Here is a 7690-nt window from a genome sequence, read left to right as displayed (position 1 = left end):
ATCCTCTCTGGTGCGCCGTGTCCTGTATCCTCTCTGGTGCGTCGTGTCCTGTATCCTCTCTGGTGCGTCGTGTCCTGTATCCTCTCTGGTGCGTCGTGTCCTGTATCCTCTCTGGTGCGTCGTGTCCTGTATCCTCTCTGGTGCGTCGTGTCCTGTATCCTCTCTGGTGCGTCGTGTCCTGTATCCTCTCTGGTGCGTCGTGTCCTGTATCCTCTCTGGTGCGTCGTGCCCTGTATCCTCTCTGGTGCGTCGTTTCCTGTATCCTCTCTGGTGCGTCGTGTCCTGTATCCTCTCTGGTGCGTCGTGTCCTGTATCCTCTCTGGTGCGTCGTGTCCTGTATCCTCTCTGGTGCGCCGTGTCCTGTATCCTCTCTGGTGCGTAGTGTCCTGTATCCTCTATGGTGCGTCGTGTCTTGTATCCTCTCTGGTGTGTAGTGTCCTGTATCCTCTCTGGTGCGTCGTGTCCTGTATCCTCTCTGGTGTGTAGTGTCCTGTATCCTCTCTGGTGCGTCGTGTCCTGTATCCTCTCTGGTGTGTAATGTCCTGTATTCTCTCTGGTGCGTCGTGTCCTGTATCCTCTCCGGTGTGTCGTGTCCTGTATCCTCTCCGGTGCGTCTTGTCCTGTATCCTCAGTGGTGCGTCGTGTCCTGTATCCTCTGGTGTGTCGTGTCCTGTATCCTCTCTGGTGTGTAGGGTCCTGTATCCTCTCTGGTACGTCGTGTCCTGTATCCTCTCTGGTACGTCGTGTCCTGTATCCTCTGGTACGTCGTGTCCTGTATCCTCTCTGGTACGTCGTGTCCTGTATCCTCTCTGGTGCGTCGTGTCCTGTATCCTCTCTGCTGCGTCGTGTCCTGTATCCTCTCTGGTGCGTCGTGTCCTGTATCCTCTCTGGTGCGTAGTGTCCTGTATCCTCTATGGTGCGTCGTGTCCTGTATCCTCTATGGTGCGTCGTGTCCTGTATCCTCAGTGGTGCGTCGTGTCCTGTATCCTCTGGTGTGTCGTGTCCTGTATCCTCTCTGGTGTGTAGGGTCCTGTATCCTCTCTGGTACGTCGTGTCCTGTATCCTCTCTGGTACGTCGTGTCCTGTATCCTCTGGTACGTCGTGTCCTGTATCCTCTCTGGTACGTCGTGTCCTGTATCCTCTCTGGTGCGTCGTGTCCTGTATCCTCTCTGCTGCGTCGTGTCCTGTATCCTCTCTGGTGCGTCGTGTCCTGTATCCTCTCTGGTGCGTAGTGTCCTGTATCCTCTATGGTGCGTCGTGTCCTGTATCCTCTATGGTGCGTCGTGTCCTGTATCCTCTCTGGTGCGTAGGGTCCTGTATCCTCTCTGGTGCGTCGTGTCCTGTATCCTCTCTGGTGCGCCGTGTCCTGTATCCTCTCTGGTGCGTCGTGTCCTGTATCCTCTCTGGTGCGTCGTGTCTTGTATCCTCTCTGGTGCGTCGTGTCCTGTATCCTCTCTGGTGCGTCGTGTCCTGTATCCTCTCTGGTGCGTCGTGTCCTGTATCCTCTCTGGTGCGTCGTGTCCTGTATCCTCTCTGGTGCGTCGTGTCCTGTATCCTCTCTGGTGCGTCGTGTCCTGTATCCTCTCTGGTGCGTCGTGCCCTGTATCCTCTCTGGTGCGTCGTTTCCTGTATCCTCTCTGGTGCGTCGTGTCCTGTATCCTCTCTGGTGCGTCGTGTCCTGTATCCTCTCTGGTGCGTCGTGTCCTGTATCCTCTCTGGTGCGCCGTGTCCTGTATCCTCTCTGGTGCGTAGTGTCCTGTATCCTCTATGGTGCGTCGTGTCTTGTATCCTCTCTGGTGTGTAGTGTCCTGTATCCTCTCTGGTGCGTCGTGTCCTGTATCCTCTCTGGTGTGTAGTGTCCTGTATCCTCTCTGGTGCGTCGTGTCCTGTATCCTCTCTGGTGTGTAATGTCCTGTATTCTCTCTGGTGCGTCGTGTCCTATATCCTCTCTGGTGCGTCGTGTCCTGTATCCTCTCTGGTGCGTCTTGTCCTGTATCCTCAGTGGTGCGTCGTGTCCTGTATCCTCTGGTGTGTCGTGTCTTGTATCCTCTCTGGTGTGTAGGGTCCTGTATCCTCTCTGGTACGTCGTGTCCTGTATCCTCTCTGGTACGTCGTGTCCTGTATCCTCTCTGGTACGTCGTGTCCTGTATCCTCTCTGGTACGTCGTGTCCTGTATCCTCTCTGGTGCGTCGTGTCCTGTATCCTCTCTGCTGCGTCGTGTCCTGTATCCTCTCTGGTGCGTCGTGTCCTGTATCCTCTCTGGTGCGTAGTGTCCTGTATCCTCTATGGTGCGTCGTGTCTTGTATCCTCTATGGTGCGCCGTGTCCTGTATCCTCTCTGGTGCGTCGTGTCCTGTATCCTCTCTGGTGCGTAGTGTCCTGTATCCTCTCTGGTGTGTAGTGTCCTGTATCCTCTCTGGTGTGTAGTGTCCTGTATCCTCTCTGGTGCGTCGTGTCCTGTATCCTCTCTGGTGCGTCGTGTCCTGTATCCTCTCTGGTGCGTCGTGTCCTGTATCCTCTCTGGTGCGTCGTGTCCTATATCCTCTCTGGTACGTTTTGTCCTGTATCCTCTCTGGTGCGTCGTGTCCTGTATCCTCTCTGGAGCGTCGTGTCCTGTATCCTCTCTGGAGCGTCGTGTCCTGTATCCTTTCTGGTGCGTCGTGTCCTGTATCCTCTCTGCTGCGTCGTGTCCTGTATCCTCTCTGGTGTGTCGTGTCCTGTATCCTCTCTGCTGCGTCGTGTCCTGTATCCTCTCTGCTGCGTCGTGTCCTGTATCCTCTCTGCTGCATCGTGGCCTGTATCCTCTCTGGTGCGTCGTGTCCTGTATCCTCTCTGCTGCGTTGTGGCCTGTATCCTCTCTGGTGCGTCGTGTCCTGTAGCCTCTCTGGTGTGTCGTGTACTATAGCCTTACACTTGAGCTCCACTCATTGGGACTGAGTGAACTGGACTCTGTTCTAAACCAAGACCCTGGCTATGGAGGCTCATGGGGACAAAACAGAACTGGAACAGAATATAGACTCACGTGGGAATACCAAATTGGACAAGAGGACGAGCGTTTCACCCCACATCTCCCCGAGACTGTTTCGTAAGCAGGTGGTGAACAAGCGCCGTTACAGGCGCTTCACTGTGGACCACACCTGGTAAGGCCCTGGAGTTGTGTGAATGTGTCCACATGCACGTGTGTGTATAGCATATAGCATGGACCCTGGTCACTTCAGTGTGATTGTTTCACCCTTTCTGTAACATTTAAGCAACTTATGTCTGCTGGAAATATCACTTTTAAAAGTGTATGTACTGTTAAGTCATGTTGTTGACTCGTCTTGTACTCATATATGTGGCCAAATCATAAATTGGAAAAAACACTTTAAAAAAACACCTCAAACTTGTATCTCAAACAGACTGTTTCAAAAATGCTTGTCAATGTATGGCCTGTCTCATTGTCTGAGCTGGGCCATCAGGGGTTTACTCACATGAATGTTTTAATGACCGGTATACACCCACACCATTCTGTTGTTTGGGTACACCCACACCATTCCAACACAGAAAAGCTGCTTTTTAAAATAGTTCATTAAAACGTCTTGGATGGAAAGGTATTTCACTTATAGGTCATATTTAATAGAAAACTGGAGACACTGGACAGTTACTTTACAACCAAATCTCTATTTTGGATTTAAATGGCATGTTGTAGAAGGGTCCAGACACCTTTTTGTTGTTGTTGTGATTTCACATGTTTTTGAGAAACACCCCAAATAGCAAATCACATCCTCAACGTCATTGTGTAGTATGGGGGCCTCAAAATGACATGAACAAAGGCTCAAAAAAGTCATTTTAAGCAACTTATTCCTCGATTGATAAGTAATTATGTGAAATGAGACAACTGTTGAAACAATGTTTGCCTCAGGAGGAGGATATACCAGTTCCAGGAGAAAAAAATGTGAACTGAAACAATTACCTCAGAATCTGTAACCTGGCCAACAAATCATACAGGTTTGCTCATTAACATGTCTGTCGTCATTCTTAGAGGAAAAACACATCTGGTTATTGTTATTATTCAACTTTAAAGCTTTTTACAGAAAAAAATGTATAATAATTTAAAGCTGCAATATATCACTATTTGGGAGACCTGACAAAATGTACATAGAAATGTGACTTATAGATCTATCATTCTAATTGAAAGCAAGTCTAAGAAGGGGTAGATATGTTCTACGTGTGCCATTTCTATGCTTCCCGTTTTAGGTTTTGTTTTTGCATCTTTTTACTTTGGGTTTTGTACACCAGCTTTAAACAGCTGAAAATACAATATTTTTGGTTATGGAAAAGATATTTCCCAACAGTTTAGATGATTCAGTGATTCTCTACACTATACTTGCTTGTTTTGTCACAAACTGAAATTAGTCTAACTATTTACATTTTTGCAACCAGGAAATGGCGGAGTGATTGCTGCATAGTGCATCTTTAAATGTATTTAAGTAATTTTGCAGACGTTCTTATCCAGAGCGACTTAGTATGTTCATCTTAAGATAGCTAGGTGAGACAACCACATGTCACAGCCGTAGCAATGCTAATAGAAACAGATTGTACATTTTAGCGGCACATTCAAAAGCATGGGGAAAAAGCTATGCTCTTATTCTGGACAGAGATGAATGTGGACTTCTCTCTTTGCGCTATACAAACCTCTTTACTTAATGTTATGCCATACTCAGCAATCATCAGACAGTTGTCTTTTGCGTGTGTACTGTAGTATTCCATTGTTCAATCTTACCTCCCGAGTGGCGCAGCGGTCTAAGGCGTCACTACAGACCCGGGTTCGATCCAAGGCTGTGTCACAGCGCACAATTGGCCCAGTGTCGTCCGGGTTAGGGGAGGGTTTGGCCGGCCAGGATGTACTTGTCCCATCGAGCTCTAGCGACTCCTTGTGGCGGGCCGGGCGCCTGCAAGCTGACTTCAGTCGGCAGTTGTATGTACAGTGTTTCCTCCTCCACATTGGTGTGGCTGGCTTCCGGGTTAAGCGAGCAGTGTGTCATGAAGCAGTGCGGCTTGGCAGGATCATGGATGCATGACTCTTGACCTTCGCCTCTCCCGAGTCCTCAGGGGAGTTGTGGTGATGATGGCACAGAACTGTAACTACCAATTGGATATCACGAAATTGGGGTAAAAGGGGGGAAAAAAGCTTGGCTTGGTGCGGTTGAGGAGAAGAAAGGCTGCCTGACTGTCCCCTTGTCTCTATCTCGTCTGCTTCCACTCAGACGACAACAACAGTTAGTTCTGGTTGCTCTCTAACGTTCACACGTTGCTTGGGCCCCAGCTGAACCTGAAGTCTGCCTCCTGCATTTTCCCATAGATAGCTCTATCCAGATACAAGCAATACGCAGAGACTTGAGAGAGAGAGATGTACAGTCCCCTCCTGATCAATGGCTTGGGACCGTTACTGGGACTGTCTGGGACTAAACTTGCTTGGGACTAAATATAAAAACACGAAGACAAATAAACCAAGAAAAACGTTTTATTTGAATTGGGACTGGTGAATTGCAATGCATTTATCCATGTGCATTTATCAGGAGTCGACTGCATTGAATTAACCTGGTCATTGGGGTTTAATAAAAATAGTCCCTTTGGCCCAAGGCCCCCTTTACTGAGTGTCTCCCAACCTGTCCCTCTCCCTACTCCCCTCTACTTCACCTCTCTGGTTGGACACTGTCTGCAGTACCTCAATCCCTCCTTCCTTCTGAAGAGTATCTTGGTTTTCCACTGCTGTAACATAGTGATGAACACATTTTGTTTAAAGCAGGGATCTCATGACCTGGGGTCCAACGTCAGTCTTTCAGTTATCATGGGGCCCACAAAAAGCAGTGTGTCAGCCTGATAGTTTGAGACCCCGGTGGAGAAACACGATAGGCCCTGTAAACACTGTTGATGCCTAATCACTTCTAGGATTGCTATTTCACGTGTTGTCACTTTTGATACTTGACACCAAGCGTCAACTATGGAGGGGGTGGGGACACAAGCTAGCGTCATCATGCTTTTTCTCCGTACTATTGGCACTCTCTCTCTCTTTTAATCACTCTCTGTCTTGCTTGTGATACCAGTAACCGTGTAATGTTCCATTATATACTGTCATGCAATTTAGACACACAGTGGAACCAAGAGTCAGATGACTGCACTGACTATAGGAACAGAAGAAGAGTCTATCCTCTGTAGTCCAGCCCAGATCTACCTCTGAACAAGCCAATGCTGTGCCATCACACTGTTGGCCTCTGGTCAGGGATAGGGCACTCAGTGGCAGGGTGTGTTTTTGTGAGTGTGTGTGGTCAGAGGGGTTTGTGAGTGTGTGTGGTGTGTGAGTGTGTGTGGTCAGAGGGGTGTGAGTGTGTGTGTGGTCAGAGGGGTGTGTGAGTGTGTGTGGTCAGAGGGGTGTGAGAGTGTGTGGTCAGAGGGGTGTGAGAGTGTGTGTGGTCAGAGGGGTGTGAGTGTGTGTGGTCAGAGGGGTGTGAGTGTGTGTGGTCAGAGGGGTGTGAGAGTGTGTGTGGTCAGAGGGGTGTGAGAGTGTGTGTGGTCAGAGGGGTGTGAGAGTGTGTGTGGTCAGAGGGGTGTGAGAGTGTGTGTGTGGTTAGAGGGGTGTGAGAGTGTGTGTGTGGTTAGAGGGGTGTGAGAGTGTGTGTGTGGTCAGAGGGGTGTGAGAGTGTGTGTGGTCAGAGGGGTGTGAGAGTGTGTGTGGTCAGAGGGGTGTGAGAGTGTGTGTGGTCAGAGGGGTGTGAGAGTGTGTGTGGTCAGAGGGGTGTGAGAGTGTGTGTGGTCAGAGGGGTGTGAGAGTGTGTGTGGTCAGAGGGGTGTGAGTGTGTGTGTGGTCAGAGGGGTGTGAGAGTGTGTGTGGTCAGAGGGGTGTGAGAGTGTGTGTGGTCAGAGGGGTGTGAGAGTGTGTGTGTGGTCAGAGGGGTGTGAGAGTGTGTGTGGTCAGAGGGATGTGAGAGTGTGTGTGGTCAGAGGGATGTGAGAGTGTGTGTGATCAGAGGGGTGTGAGAGTGTGTGTGATCAGAGGGGTGTGAGAGTGTGTGTGATCAGAGGGGTGTGAGAGTGTGTGTGGTCAGAGGGGTGTGTGAGTCTGTTTCTGGGAGGAGGAGGGTTGTGGAGGGAGGAGGTGCAGGGGAGAGGGAGGAGGTGCAGGGGAGAGGGAGGAGGTGCAGGGGAGAGGGAGGAGGTACAGGGGAGAGGGAGGAGGTACAGGAGAGAGGGAGGAGGTGTAGGGGAGAGGGAGGAGGTGTAGGGGAGAGGAAGGAGGTACAGGAGAGAGGGAGGAGGTACAGGAGAGAGGGAGGAGGTGTAGGGGAGAGGAAGGAGGTGTAGGGGAGAGGAAGGAGGTACAGGAGAGAGGGAGGAGGTACAGGAGAGAGGGAGGAGGTGTAGGGGAGAGGGAGGAGGTGTAGGGGAGAGGAAGGAGGTACAGGAGAGAGGGAGGAGGTACAGGGGAGAGGGAGGAGGTACAGGGGAGAGGGAGGAGGTGTAGGGGAGAGGAAGGAGGTGTAGGGGAGAGGGAGGAGGTACAGGAGAGAGGGAGGAGGTACAGGAGAGAGGGAGGAGGTACAGGAGAGAGGGAGGAGGTGTAGGGGAGAGGGAGGAGGTGTAGGGGAGAGGGAGGAGGTACAGGAGAGAGGGAGGAGGTACAGGAGAGAGGGAGGAGGTGTAGGAGAGAGGGA

Source organism: Salvelinus namaycush, chromosome 25 (assembly GCF_016432855.1).
Source record: "Salvelinus namaycush isolate Seneca chromosome 25, SaNama_1.0, whole genome shotgun sequence".
NCBI lineage: Eukaryota > Metazoa > Chordata > Actinopteri > Salmoniformes > Salmonidae > Salvelinus > Salvelinus namaycush.
Note: the sequence above shows the minus strand (reverse complement) of the source record.